Genomic DNA, 16025 nt, shown 5'->3' on the forward strand with positions numbered 1-16025 from the left:
AGGGGTGGTTCTGTCATGGTGAAAATGGGAGAAGGAGAATGGGTGTTGTTGTGTTGCATATGTTTGGAATTGGAAATGGGAGAAGAGAAGGAAGATAATGTGTCTACGTTTCCAACATCTCAATCATTTTCTTTTTTTTAATTGTAGTTCTTCTGCCATTTTGGATTGTGTTATTCTGCCATGTTGGGTTGTGTTCTATGCCTTTTCTTTTTCATTGGAGGAAGAAATTGATGAATTATTGTGTTTCAATTTTAGATATTTTTTAGTATTTGGATTCAATTAATTTTAGATTTTAGTGATTGGTGAAGGAAATGGGTTTTAGGGTGCAAGCAATTGAAGGGTGGGCATGGAAGGATTGAAGAAGAAAGAAAGGTCAGAGAGAGGAAGAAGAAGGAAAGAGTGGTTTTTAAAATTCAAAAATTAATGATTACATTTTTTAATTACATCCCTATGTAAAAATACGTTTTTGGTTTTAGTCCTTCTACTTATACCAGTTGGCATCAATTGCCATATCAGCAAGTGCCACGTAGGCGTCCGTTAGCCAGCAATGCATTTTTTTCACGGAACCTGACGGTAGGGACGACTTTCAAAACGTTTGGTAATTACAAGGGCTGTTTCGCAACAAAAAAAGATACAGGGACTAAAACCAAAAATGCGTGAACTTACAGAGACCTTTTAGTTATTTAAGCCAAATTTAAAATATCACTTTTTGGTGCAATTTTGTTTTTTTTTTTTTGCAAATGCAACAAATATATTGAAATGGGAGGAGTATAAATATAATTTTACCCGAACCTAAATAAATTATTTCTCCCTTCTATAATTAAAAGACCATTTTAAAAAATTGCGTCCTTAAATACTTCATCTGTTTCACAATACTTATCCATTTTGAAGAAATTACACATACCAAGGAATCAAATAAATGTTGTTATTTTTTATAAAATTCTTTGTGTTTTTTCTATAATACCCTTACTCATTTATTATTTCATTCTATTATTTCTCTCTCTACAATAAATAGGTAAGGGTATTATTGATAAACCAATAATTAATGTTGCATTAAAACTTGAAAGTGACAAGTAAAGTGAAACAAAATTATTTTTCAAAATGGACAAGTATTGTGAAACGGAGGGAGTATAAGACTATCTACAAATTTCTAGATGTATTTATTACTCTTTTTTAAATACACCCTTTATTAATACTATCAATGTATCTTGGAATATGAAAAAGTTAACATTAAATGTATCTATACACAAACAACAATTTAGTAGTAAAATAGATTTATGACAGATTTGTTTATGTTGACTAAATAAGATGTGTACTGCTGTGTTCTAAGGTTTGTCAATATTCAATATGAAGGCTGTATTCTGGATTTAACATTGGTGATTTGGTGCCAATTCATCTATTATAAAACTTCAATACCTTCTCACTGGGTGGCAATCTGGGTCAAGGTAATGCATAAAAACTCATTTTTGGCCAATGTGATAGACCTAGACCCATTTTTGGTTGTTCGTTGAACTTAAATGGGTTACTTTGATTTGTTTTACCACCCCTAACTTAAAATTAGTTTTGGTCTTTATTTTTCATATATAGGTTTGTGGATAGTAGTGTTGGGAAATGCCTGCATAATTTTCCTCATATGTGAATTCAAAAATAGCCATTTAGTGGAAACGAATATACTACAAAAAAGTTTAGTGTGGAAAACCTTCACAACGTGAGTAAGGAAAAACCAAGAGATCTATAGGCCCCTTAGACATCCTATATAACAATAATGAGAATACGAATATTCACACTTCAGTGGATCTTACTATGTATCTCAATTTGTAGACAATTCTCACAAATTGATTTTTTTTCTCATAACACTAATCGAGACTCTGTATATTTTTTTCTCACACTCTTACGAGGAACTTGTGAGGATTGTGATTGTTGTTGTGTATGCTTTGTTGAAGCTCCTTCTCTATTTATAAAGGTATTTGCGCCGTAAACATTCAATGCTTGGTTCCAATTTAATTTTCAAACATTCCTACACCACCTTTGACATATTGATTTAGCAATTTTCAAACATTACTAGGATGCTTATAGACATGTGGTTGAAAAAATTTCAAGATCTCCATTCGGTGCATCACTGTGGCTGGACCCCAACAAGTAGTTAGTTGGTTGATAGCTAATTAACTAGTTAGTTAGTCAGTTAATTAAGAGATAACTTGAGCTAAAAGTTATTAAGCTAGTCTGTAAGTACGTGTGATATGTAAACTTTTAAAAAACTCAATTCAATTTACATTTCACCATTCAAAACTCCCTTTCTCATAATCATTATCTCATTCTTAGAATGCAAGCAACAACTTTGCACTAACAATCCAAAATACATAAGTTATTGTTCACATTGAATGCACTTTTACCTAATATCAATATGATATTGAGCTGTCTATAGCTGTTTGTAATGAAAATGTAGTAAAAGTAAAACACATTGCAGGATGTGTGTTCTTTATTTGCAAATGAACTGTGAGGTATTGATTTCTTGATTTCGGACACGTTTTCTGAACATAATATACTGAGAGTTACATCATCAAGTTATAATCCGTTAGTTGGGTGGATGCAGGGAGCTCTGATACTTGCAACCTTTTTTTTCTTTTCTTTTTAGAAAGCTTCAAACTTATAAGGATGTTATATTTGATTTACACTGTCTTTCAAGACATTGTTAATACATACATTCAAGTTATCAATCAAAATGGTTAAATATGAAAACATGAGCACCATCAAGCCCTGCATAAACCGTTATGACTGCTACACACCTTAATTTTCTATCCAAAGCTCAATGTTCACAATATACTGCTAGATAAAAAAAAAAGCCAAAACTAAAGCTGGATTATGCAGCACCAAGCATAGCTACCCTCATGTTAGAGCTAAGTTACACTCACTCTATTTCATTATTCATATTTCAGATTCAGAAACACCTGCAAAAAGATAAATATCAAAACGTAAAGAGTCTTATCCATATCAAACATTCAATTGCCAAAGCAGACCATTGTGTGTCGTGCGTTAGACTTTGAAAGCCAATGGCAGACGTGGTTTTGAAAGGTGTACCTCTTTATGAGTATGATATATGTGAGAAGGATGACTTTAGTGAACAAACATGTTTACCTGTTTGGGAACTAAGAAATGGAATTCAAACAGTTCCATTACATTCCCCCAAAGGGGATAAATAAAACTAAACAATGTAAATCTTCTCATGAATTCATCTGATTTTGTGCATCCTTTGCTCTATGTTTTGTACAGCCATTACAATATAATGCAAGAGTTTGTGAGAATAAAGATTGTGTTTCGTTTGTTTTGATTGTTGCTTAAAGTTTAAGAAATAAAATGCTGTATCACTGTGCTGTAATGCTTGTTATCTAATACTACAACTCGGTATGAAGTCCCACACCGTCCAAAAGTATGACAAGTCACCAAAACATCTATTATAAAAGTTGAATTCCTTCAAAGATCAAAGCATAACCGTTGTTGGCTTTTGACAAGTAGTGGCAAACTATGTTGAGCACATTCACCCGGCATATTTAGCCGGCTAGTTTAACTTTTGTTGAAGTTTAGAATTCAATTCTTAACTCAGCTCAAAATTAATTAGCTGGTAAGGTGTGCCGGTTGAATATGTTTGCATCCCCAACTATAAAATGATTTTTTTCTATTTTGATTTATGACTTTTTTTAACTAATATTTTGATTTATGAATTAAAATAGTATAAATTAATCAAAATTATTTTTTTATGACAAGTTGTGGCAAACTATGTGAGCACCCTTGCAGACACATTTAGCCTGTTATTTTAGCTTGATTGTTCAAGTTTTGAATTCCTTCAACTCAGCTCAAAACTAGGTGGTTTGATGTGCCACAAGATGGTGTTAAGATGTTTTGCATCCCCAAATTTAAAATTAATATTTTTTATATATGATTTCACGTAATATGAAATAATCAAAATTATTTTTTAATAAAATTAATTTTGATTTATGTTTCAAAATTTTGAGTTAATCAAAACTACATTTTTTTTAAAGGAGAAGACTCAAACCTTAAATATAACAACCAGCATTATAATGTGAGAAATATTTTGTATTTCTTTCTCTTCTAAACTCGAAATAAAATTGAAATTGAGTTAGACTGGTGTACAAGTCCATGAGATTTTTAATTGTAACTAAAAAAGAAATGAGAAAGAAAAAAAAAAGATTAAGCAAATTGATTAACTAGTTGATTGTTGACATCTTAATTTCTCTCACTTCTCACTCCCTATCGATGTTTTAAAAACGATTGCATCACCGTGAAAACGGCTTCAACGTAAAGGTTTATGTGGTGCCCATTATCTTTCGAGCAATGCTATATATCAAGAAAGATTTTATCAAGAAAGATTCAAGAATGACATGACAGAATAATCACCTATAGATTTTATCAAGAAATTGTCCCGAAATTAATGTTAGCCAATAAAATCTCAGTCTGGCCGGAAATCATGGGGTGGTGGGTGTTATGTATTTTTTTTTATGAAAGGTTAATAAATAAAACTGAAATCTAAGGGTGATTATTTTGTCATGTCATTCTTGAATCTTTCTTGATAAAATCATTCTTGATATCTAGCATTTTCCTTATCTTTTTTATCTGTTTTAACAAAGTGAACAAAATCATTGAATCAAACGCGACAAAAGGTTGCTACGTCGTGATTAAACACCGCTACGACCACAATAAACTGTAGGGAACAAATTTATTGTATCATTTGTTTTTTTTTTATGTTCTTGTCTCTTTTAAAAACCTTTAAACCTGAATTTATAAGTAGTTAATTAATTTGATTTTTAAAAGAAACAATTCCTTAGAAAATTCTGAAAATAATTACATTGTGAAATAATGAAGAAACAATAGAAATTAAATTATTATACACTATACGATATTATAAACAATTTCAATAAGATTTGTGCAATGTTACGATTAATTCACACCACGACGACCAATCTGTAACACAACATACGAAAAAATCGAAATCGCAAAATTTTTAACGCGACCGCAACCTCGACGATGACCTTTTTTAAAATATTGAATCAATATGTTTCAAGGACTAATAAAATGTCTATATTTGGGAAAAGACATAAAACAAATAATAGCTTCTTTACATAGACTTTTTTTTTTTGAAGTAAAGCTTCTTTACATAGACTTATAAACAAACCAAGAGTGATATGTGGACACATTTAACTTCCCAACATTTATTCAATGCCTAATTTTCTCTCTACCTCTCTCTTCCTTTCACATCACCAGATGATATGTGGATCTTAATCCGATCAGTACTGGTTTTGGATGAAGAGAAGGCAAGTTGAAGTACCAGATGGAAACTCTTGGGAAGAAAAGGTATTTGCAGAATGCAGATTGTAAAGAGAGTTTCGGTCTGCTCAAGCTCTTGGTAGGAGAGACAAAGCTGGACTAAAACATCACTAGGAAATCTTTATTTTTCTGCAAAATATTAAGAATATCTCCCTCATCACCTTCTATAATGATCTCAACCATATGGAATTGGGTTGTAATGATTATTGTGTTAAAACAAGTTTGTCTTTCGGAATATTTGGACAAAAATAATCAAGTGTACAAGAATTATCCTCTGCTATTATTTTGTACAACAATTACAATGTTTTAGATATTATATTGCTTATTTTGGATGATTTTTTTGTCCCTTATGAATGATTTTATGTCTCTACCAAAGAGTGTGGAAAATAAGATGTGTCTCACTGTGTTGTAACTTGTAAGGATTGTAAATACTCAATATGAAGTCCCACATCTTTCAAACGTATGACAAGTACCCAAAACATACATTATAAAAATTTATGAATTCCTTCACTTTACAATACGTACTGTCCTTGGCTTTTTCTACTGGGGTGATAGATTAGTTGCCTGAGCAAAGTGGTTTAACTTGCTATTATACCATACCGGTTGAAGTTATTTTATTTCAACTTGAGTTCGTTTTAATAGGAAGTAATTCTTCTCTTTTCAGGTAAATAATTGTCATCCCTAAATTATATGTATTATTGAAAAAATTTAAGTTTATTTGATGAAAATCAATATTTTTTTGTAAATTATACTTTTTACAAATAATGAATGTAAGGAAAATAATTGTGAATTTTGTTTTGTAATTATCGTAAATGAAAAGTGCGGAAAACTATAACTTGATGTACATAAAATTAATTACTTTTATGTATAAGCTCTCTTTAATGACCTCTTTCATATTTTTTAAGAAAAGTTGTTATTGCAATTAATGTGTCTATTTTATGGGTGAATATTACAAAATTGTCTTTTGTTTATATGTGTATTAAATTTGACTTTTCATATTTCTATAGAATTTAGTAGTATTAGTTAGGGGTATGACTTAAGAAAAAATATTAAATATCTATTTATTGTATGAAAAAGTTAACATTAAATGTATCTATACACAAAGAACAATTTGGTAATACAGTAGAAACACTTTAAATTAATACTCGGTAAATTAATAAACTCTCTAAAATAATAAATTTGTCCGGTCCCGACTTGGGTCAATGTAAAAAATTGAAAAACTCGATAAAATAATAATATAATAATTTTTCGGGAGATCCCTTTATAATTTTCGGTCCCAAGAAAATCATAAATTAATAATTCATAGAAACTGAAAAAAAAATATTACACTCTATTGAAATGTGATTCAATAGTTGTCTGTTTTCCTTTAAAGTCCAAGTCTGTTTGGAAGTCATTATTGATTTCCAATGCGTATGAACACAGTAGTTACTAATTTACGTTGAGTCCCAAAGTTCGCTGCAACGTAATTCTAAGAGGCATAGACTAATTTGCCTTTTTGTTTGGTATGTACAGTATAATTACTTAAAAACTCTTTAAATTAATAATTATTAATTTATCGATAAATTAATAACTCTCTAAATTAATAAATTTTTCCGGTCCTGACATTATTAATTTATAGAGTTTTAACTGTAGTAACGTACATTTGTGACAAATTTACTGTTGCAACAACTTTTTTGATGTTGACTAAAAAAGAAAAAAGAGACATGCTGAAAACTCGTGTGTCTAAATAGCACTACGTAAGGTAAGAGATTATACAGTTAATTACAAAAAAAAATGTTCTGCATAATATTTTAGGCTAAGTAGTTTAGAGAGTAAGCTAGAATATATTTACAACTTCAAATATAATTGTTGTAAATATAATTACTTAGCATTTATTTAAATATCAAAACTCCCCATCAAGGTGGAGCATATAAGTTAAATGTGTCAAACTTGTCACATATATAACTTGTTCTAGAAGCTCGCAGAGATTTTCGTAAAAACATCTGTCAACTGATCATTTGAATTGGCAAAGCTTGTGACGACATCGTTTGATTCAATCTTCTCTCTGTTGAAGTGACCGTCTATCTCAATCTGTTTGGTCCTCTCAGGAAAGACTGGATTTGAGGCAATATGCAACGCAACATGATTATCACATATAAGTGTCATTGGTCGTGCTTCTTCGATTTGAAGTTCCTTAAGTAACTGCTTCAACCAAATGAGCTAACATGTTACCAATGTCATGTCCCTATATTCTGCCTCAACGCTTGATCTTGCAACTACATTTTGTTTTTTTTTTTATTCTTTCAGGATATCAAGTTTCCTCCTACAAATACACAAAACCTATAAATGGACCGCCTATCAATGGATAAATCTGCACAATCAGCATATGAGTAACCAACTATCTTATCATGTCCTTTACGCTCATAAATGATACCTTTTCCTCATGCACCTACGATGTATTCAAGAATCTGAATTACAACATTCATGTTTTTTTGGTTAGGAGAACTTAAGAATTTGCTTACCGCACTTTCTACAAATGAAATGTGTGGACAAGTGATTGTGAGATAATTCAACTTTTCAACCAATCTACTATATCAACTTGAATTTGATAGATAAGGCTCTCTGTGATCATGTAGGGAGTTTGACATTTTGGATCCATATGAGTATCAACTAGCTTGACATTCAATAGACTTGTTTGCTCAAAAATATCCATGGCTATTTCCTTTGTGAAATTACAATACCATATTTGGATTGGGCTACCTCAATACCTAAAAAGTAGCGGAGTTTAGCAAGGTCTTTCGTCTGAAACTCGTTAAAAAATATCCATAGCTATTTCCTTTGTGAAACTACAATACCATCTTTGGATTGGGCTACCTCAATACCTAAAAAGTAACAGAGTTTAGCAAGGTCTTTCGTCTGAAACTCGTTAAAAAAAGTTGTTTTAACGGGAGTATTCTATGTTGATCACTATAAGTTATGACAATATCATATACATAAACAACAAGAAAAATACACCCTTAGGCTGAGTGACGATAAAAAACAGAACGGTCGGCTTCACTACGAGTCATACCAAATTGTTGCACTACTGTGCTGAATCTATCAATCCAAACTAGAGAAGATTGTTGAAGATCATTAAGGAACTTATTCAGCGACAAACCATGGTAGATGGACCACCCTTAGCAAAAAACCCAAGTTGTTGCTCCATTTATACTTCTATATGTTATAACTTTAACGGTGTAAGTTAAACAAGTAAAAAAAAAAAAAACTCACTAGATATATTTTGTGAATTGTCAAAAAAGAACTTTGGGCCATAAATATATTTTGTGACATAAAAGGTGTAGTCAACTGTATATTTAATGGGTCATGTTAACTTGTGCCCTAAGGGCACAAGTTAAGGATCTAAAAAAAGAAATAAAACATGAGTTTTGTAGTGAAAAGATAAGTTTTTAAACTTTCAAAGCATTGAATGCACAATTTCCAAAAATTAGTTTCTACAATTAGCTTCTAAACTTGTGCCTTAAGGGACATTGACAATAGAAATCTAAGCTTTAAAACAAGGTCTGATACTAAGTCAATGTTGTATATAAATTGCAAGGACATTTAATATTGTATGTGAGATTGGTTGGTTCATTTTTCTTGCTTGCTATATATTTAGCAAAACAGTGGTGGCGATTAAAATGGTCATAAGGAGAAGGAAGATTCTGATGATGCGAAAAAAGTCATGCCAAAATGCATCGGATGAATATAGACATTTAATTTCTATTCATGCTAAGAAGCCTAAAGGTGGAATAGAGGAATTCCTCAAAGTGGAATCTGATAAAGTGAGACGTCTAAGAAATTGTCAGCGAAAAATGTATTTATAATTTTACCTATTTCAATCTTTTTATGGTTACAAGAGTTAAAGAAATATGAGATAAATATTAGATAGTCCTTGACAATGATTTACCGAACACACTACGTTTTTAAGGCAGCATATCAAATGGTTTTCTCATTCGTATAAATTGAAACAAATATTAAGCATTTCTATTTAATTAGCTTTGGAACAAACATATTGCTGGATGTGTTCTTTATATGCAAATGAAATGTGAGTTATTGATCATCTGATTGTTGGCAGGTTCACTCAGCAGAATATATTGCGACTGTATCCGAAAGGTACACGCATTACCTCATCAAACTATAATCTGTTAATTGGGTGGATGCATGGAGCTCAGATGGTTGCATTTAACATGCAGGTATTTTTTTAGCATGCTTCAAATATATAACAAGAAACCACTGAGCTCTAGCACGATTACTGATCGAAAATTTGGGGCAATACATTTTAAGCATGATTAATCATTGTTTATTGTATGTGTGTTATTGTCTTGACTTTCTCTGTGGTGGTGATGTGAGATCTGATTAATACTTCCTTTCAGCTGTATCAAGACATTGTTAAGACCTGATTTCCACGAATCTGTTTCCTTGGCAGGGTTATGGAGATCTCTTTAGTTGATGCAAGGAATGGTTAAAGACAATGGAGGATGCGGTTTTGTTAAAAAAAACCGGATTTTCTATTAAAAACTGGTCCCAATAATGAGGCTTTCGATCCTAAAGCTCATTTGCCATCGAAAATTACTTTGAAGGTGAGGCCTTTACGGCTTTGACTCTTTGAGATTTCAGCAGTGACTCTTTTACAAGGGCTATGTGACATGTCCATCATTCAAGTGTCTCTAGACTTGATTCTAACAAAGGTCATGCTTTTCTTACTCTTAATTAGGTGACTGTATATATGAGAGAAGGATGGTATTACGATTTCAAGCATACAGATTTTGATCAATTCTCACCCCCAGACTTCTATGCAAGGGTATGCTAAGACTTAAGATAATTTACAGGCCTGTATGAATTAGTTTATTTGAACTTAACTACTAACATAAGAACTTGTGAGTCTGTTTGTGAAAGCTTATTGAAACAACTTATGATATGTCCATAAGCTGTTTTCAGCTTAATTCCATAAGCTCTAGGTTACGAAAACAGCTTATAAGCAAAGAATTTTACTTTGTTTTATCTTTTGTTATTGAAATAATTTGTACATAAGCACATATATGATAAATGCTTATGTTATAAGCACTTAATTAAGCTTTATCCAAACATTTATGTTCCAGTTATAGCATCCATATGTTTTTCTAATGCTTCCTTGTAGTCTATTAGATATGAATATAATAAGTGATAACTTCCCTTCAGTGCTTCTATCATTTCTACTCTATTTGATAAACTCTTATGCAGGTTGGAATTGCTGGTGTCCCTTTTGATACTGTTATGAAAAAAACAAAGTCAATAGAGGATAGTTGACTGCCTTCTTGGAATGACGTATTCGAATTCCCGCTTTCAGTTCTGGAGCTGGCGCTGCTTCGCATAGAGGTTCATGAATATGACATGTCCCATAACTTTTGTTGATGCTTTTTTTCCCCTTATGGTATCTATTGAATATCTAAGGGTGTGAGAATTATGTATTGGTGGACGAATGCTGTCTTTAGCAAAGAATGTGTTGTGTTTGATTATGCAACATTGCTCTAAGAAATAAGATGTGTCTCAAAATGATTGTGTTTTTGTCCCACATCGTTCAATAGTGTGGTAAGTACCCCAGAGGTCTATTATAAAGGTTAAATTCCTTCTAAATTGATAAACATGTTTTATTGATTGTATTGTATTTGGGTTACGAAAATGGTTCCCACTTCCCAGCCCTTGGGCATCCCAATTTTTGGTGCTTGCTTGGTCTCTCTCTTTTGAGTTTAATTTATAAACAATATTGATTTGGATCTATATATAGATCCTAGATCCTAAAAAATCTGAATTAATGATTTTTTTTTTAAACGTGGAACAAATAAATAAACATGATTTCGTCAAATTTATGTTTAAATTAATATACATTTTCTTAAAATTTTAATCAAAATGAAGAAAGTGAAGAAAAGAAAAGATTATAAAAAAACATTTTTATTTTCTTTCTTTTTTTGAGGGAAAAACATTTTTATTTTCAAAAGTAAAAATAAGCTATAAATATATTTTTAAGAGAAATGATATTTGTACAGGCAATTTGTGACAATTTTCTCTTACTTATATTATTTATCTCTTTAATGTTTTGATTTTTGTGTCAATAAACTACTTTTCTTTTAAAATTTATAGTTGACTAATAAGTTGTCAACTAAATATTTGTTCAAAAAGGATGCAAGCAGTCTAGAAACACCCATTTTTTTTGTGTTTGGTCTTCCTTTGAGTTTTAAATGGGTTTCCTCGATTGCTTGGATCTTTTTGTTAAACCTAAATTATAATTAAGTTTGATTTTGATATATATATATATCTCAAAAAAAGAAAATTATTTTTATAAACGTATATAGAAGAAATAATTATGAATTCCTCAAATTTATGTTTACATGATTTTTTGACAAATATTTTTACATGAGTTATTATTTTACATCGATAATATACATTTTCTTAAAATTTATTTTACATTAAATCTATGTTTGAGTGTATATAACTTAGATTTGAAGCCATGGACCAAGAGAGCAAAATTGCAAAGAAATAAAAGATAAATGACCAAATTATTATCTTGTTTGACCCAAAATAATCAAATTACTATCTAAAATTAAGTTAATAGATTTAAAGTGTAATTTTGCCTTTTTTTTTAAAAAAAAAAATTTTGTTTCATGTTTGTTTATAATAGTTAGACGAGTATAAGAAAATGTTTAGTTTTCCTCCCTTAAATATTATTTTTTTAAAAACTCAATTGGATTGACCTAGTGGTGTTGGCTAGAGATCGTGAAATGTACTTCTCTCAAAATCTCAAATTCGATTTTTCCCGGTCTCAATTTTATAGTGTGTAGAGTATTAGCGGCGATTATGATTTTGTTGAGATAAAATCTAAAATCTCAAATTAAGGATTGAAAGATAACAAAGATATTAAAGTAAGTTTTTTTATTAATTTTGATCTAATTTGATATTTAAATTGTGTACTTGAGTATATTTTTCTAAGCCAGAGGTTGAATCTTTTGCAAGTGGACGGATACGAGTTTTAAAAAATAAAAAATAAATAATTTTCTTATGAAAAAACATTTTGTATTTCTTTCTCCTCTAATCTCAAAAACCAAAGTTCAAATTATATATTGTTGTCATAGTCATCATTAATAATAAGGATTCAATTTTTATGCAACGAGAATGCAAGCATATTTAATACCGTCAATTATTACAACGGTCAACTTAATAGAAACATTTGATTTTATTCTAAGGAGGGAGTATGATTTAACTTTCAAATTTGGAACAATGAAAGCTTTGCCTCATTCCAATAGTAATTTATTTATTATACTGGTATAGGTAACGGCTTTTTGTTGAATTATATACAAATGACTTGACTCCATAACGAATAATGATGAAGTATGAGACCATGTGCTAATGTGGTTGAGGGAGTGGGAATTATGTTGCGTTGTCAAAGAAAAGTGTTGCATTGCACCTTCATTTTTGTTACATACACGATACACCTTAATTTTTATACAAAGCTCAATGTTCTCAATATATTGCTAGATAAATAAATAAAAGCAGATTCCTCTTCCTCTGGCGCTTATCAAATGTTTGAGGTCTCTTAAAGAATATATGTTCGTCGCATCAGAGTATCTGGTTGTAATAACCTTAAAAGACCACCTTATATCTGAACTTCAAGCCATATTGGCTCTAGTTGTTAGTTACTTGGGATTCAAAATGATTACATTCTTATATATACCTGACAGTTGATACAAATCATTGATGCAGTAGATCCATTTTGATACTATAATTTATTATTAATTGTCTTTGTAGATCAATAAATGAACACAACAAATTATAACTCGTAACTAGCGTAGATTCTTTCAACAAATTTCTCCCTCTGCATAGTAGCTAAAATTTGACACTATTGTTAAAAAATTTAGATGGTTACACAAACATTTGGAGACGTACTATTATGTCCTACTGGCTACCTCAGAAAGCTTGAGGCAAAGAAGGAAAATAAGTCCCATAGCTGATTACAAGGTCTGACACTAACTCAACTCAATGATGCATATATATAATTTGCAATGTAGATTGGTTGATTCATATTTGCTTGCTTGTCATCTTTAGCGGAATAGTGGGGATGATGACGATGATCTTAGTGATGAGGAGGAAGATCTTGATGAAGTGGAAAAAACACGTTGAAATTCATCGGATGAATATAGACGTTTAATTGCTATTCATGCTGGGAAGCCTAAAGATTGAATAGAGGAATGCCTCAAAGTGGAACCTGATAAAGTGAGACGTCTAAGTTTAAGTGAATCACGGATTGAAAAGGCTTCTGAAACATATGGAAAAGAAATCATCAGGTATTAGTATGATAATGAACATTCTATAACTCTAATGAAAATGTAGTATAATTTTACCTGTTGCATAGCAATTAAGCGCTTATATCATTTGAACTCTATTTGATAAACTCGTATGCAGGTTGGAATTGCTGGTGCTCCTTTTGATACTGTTATGCAAAAAAACTAAGTCAATAGAGGATAGTTGGTTACCTTCTTGGAATGAGGTATTTGAATTCCCACTATCCATTCCGGAGCTGGCGCGCTGCCTCGCATAGAAGTTCCATTACATTCATGCAAAGGAGATAAATACAACAATAATGTAAAGCTTCTCATGTGCTTTGAATTCATCTAATTTTGCGTATCCTGTGCTGTTATTTTGTACAACAATTACAACATTTTGTATCGTATATAGCTTATTTTGGATGATATTTTTTTGTCCATTATGGTATATACATGGATTTCTGAAGATTTTCTCTTGAGTCTATTATGATATTGAAATCATGAAAGATCTTCTCTAATCTGGCTTTGGTTAAAAAAACCAATTTTTTATAAGAAAAAAAGAAAAAACTGCTCAGTAAGGTTTTTAATCCTATAGAAAGCTCATTTACCATTGAAATCTACTTCGAAGGTGAGGCTTTTACTGCCTTGAGTAATGTCTCTAGACTTGATTCTAACAATTTCGTGATTTTCTTATTCCCATACTCTTTGAATTCATCTGATTTTATTGCTTCCTCTGTTATATATTTTGTATCATATATTGTTTATTTTGGTTGATGTTTTTTTTTTTCCCTTTATAGTATTTTCATTACATGAATATCAAAGGATGTGAAAATAATCTGTTAGTGGTGGATGAAGATGATGTCTCTACCAAAGAGTGTGTTTCGTTTGATTTTAGGTGATGCTTTGAGAGAAATAAGATGTGTCTCATTGTGCTGTAGTTTTGGATCAAACATTAGTGGAAAAAAGAAGTCCCACATCGTTTAAAAGTATGACAAGTTACCGAACCATCATCTATTATAAAATAAACTGGTTGTAAGCTTACTGTTCTAGTCTCTGATCTTTGATTTGATGGAGTGGCATGGAGTGGCAAATTGGTTCAAACCTTTAATGTGTGTACTATTTATTTATGTTTTAACTCGGTGAGGTTAAGTTTTTGAAAACTTATCTTCCCCTTGAGTTTGTCGAAATAAATAGTATATACAAGAGGGGTTGATTAATTTCCCACTCCTAATTTAAAATTAAATTTTGATCTATTCTATTTTTATTATAAAAAATTTGATTATACTTTTTGAAATAATATAAATCAATTTCCATTTTACAGTATAAAGAGAAAATAATTTATAAGTTTTATGCAGAAAAAAATTATTTTTAAAGTTTTTAGTATTTCCTATTTATATTAAAGGTGTATACAAACACAAATAGTAATTAGCCAAATACCCCCCCGAAATTGCAAGGCGCGTCAATTACCCCCCTGCAGTTAACGAAATATCAATTACCCCCCCGAAATTGATAAACGTTAGTCAATTACCCCCCTCCGTTAATTTCCTCCATCCAACATGCTGATGTGGCAGTTAACTGCCCACGTGGCACTGCCATATGGTCAGAAAAGGCATGCCACGTCAGAGGGGGGTAATTGACTATATTTTTTAATTTTTTTTTGAAATTTTTTTTTTGGAACAAAAATATGATTTTTCCTTGCAAATTTATGATAATTGATCACCACTATGAATTTTATTCCTTCTATATGCTAATTTATATGACTAATATATGTCACTGTCATTATTATCACTACTATATTATCACTACTATATAATGTGAAGTTGATGGTGTGTTTCGATTTGGACAGAAGAGGGGGAATTGAAGCTTGCTTTAGGGCTTAATAATGATGAAAATGATAATGGAAACTTTGCATGTTGATTTTTATTGAAGTACATGTTAGTATTGTTGTGTATGTTGGTAGTTTTGATTAAAATTCTTGGTTCACAATAGTTATATGAAATATGTATTGTTGTTCTAAGTATTTTCTTATGTGTATTGGAAACAAATGTAAGAGGCAATTATGCTAAGCTGTTTGTGCTGCTATTGTTCTAAGTTGTTTGTGTTGTTATTGTTCCAACAAGTTCGTGTCAAAAACCCCCCTGTAGTTTATCAATAATGGTCAAAAACCCCCCTGTAGTTTATCAATAATGGTAAAAAACCCCCCTGTATTTGAATTATTTGGGCTTATGTTTTGACAGAACCTGTTATGCTAGTTCTGTTTGTGGTTGGTGGCGTGTTTCTGCGGCCTGCAGTGTCTGGGTGCCTGCAGTGTCTAGGTGCATGAGTGTCTAAGTTTATAATCTATGACTAAGGTATGCTACTATATGACAGAAT

At 31.0% G+C, this 16025-nt stretch overlaps 2 long non-coding RNA genes across 2 annotated transcripts; both read left to right on the forward strand.

The window, feature by feature from the left end:
* Positions 1-9995: 9995 nt before the first annotated feature.
* LOC146939920 (uncharacterized) lies at positions 9996-10625 on the forward strand. The gene is made up of 2 exons (XR_015031828.1): positions 9996-10159; positions 10579-10625. It is a non-coding gene; the product is annotated as an uncharacterized LOC146939920 (long non-coding RNA).
* Positions 10626-13109: 2484 nt separating this feature from the next.
* Positions 13110-14037, forward strand: LOC146939921 (uncharacterized). The gene is made up of 3 exons (XR_015031829.1): positions 13110-13347; positions 13435-13673; positions 13792-14037. It is a non-coding gene; the product is annotated as an uncharacterized LOC146939921 (long non-coding RNA).
* Positions 14038-16025: the final 1988 nt, after the last annotated feature.

Source organism: Medicago sativa, chromosome 3 (assembly GCF_051527215.1).
Source record: "Medicago sativa cultivar Bolivia chromosome 3, Bolivia_mono, whole genome shotgun sequence".
NCBI lineage: Eukaryota > Viridiplantae > Streptophyta > Magnoliopsida > Fabales > Fabaceae > Medicago > Medicago sativa.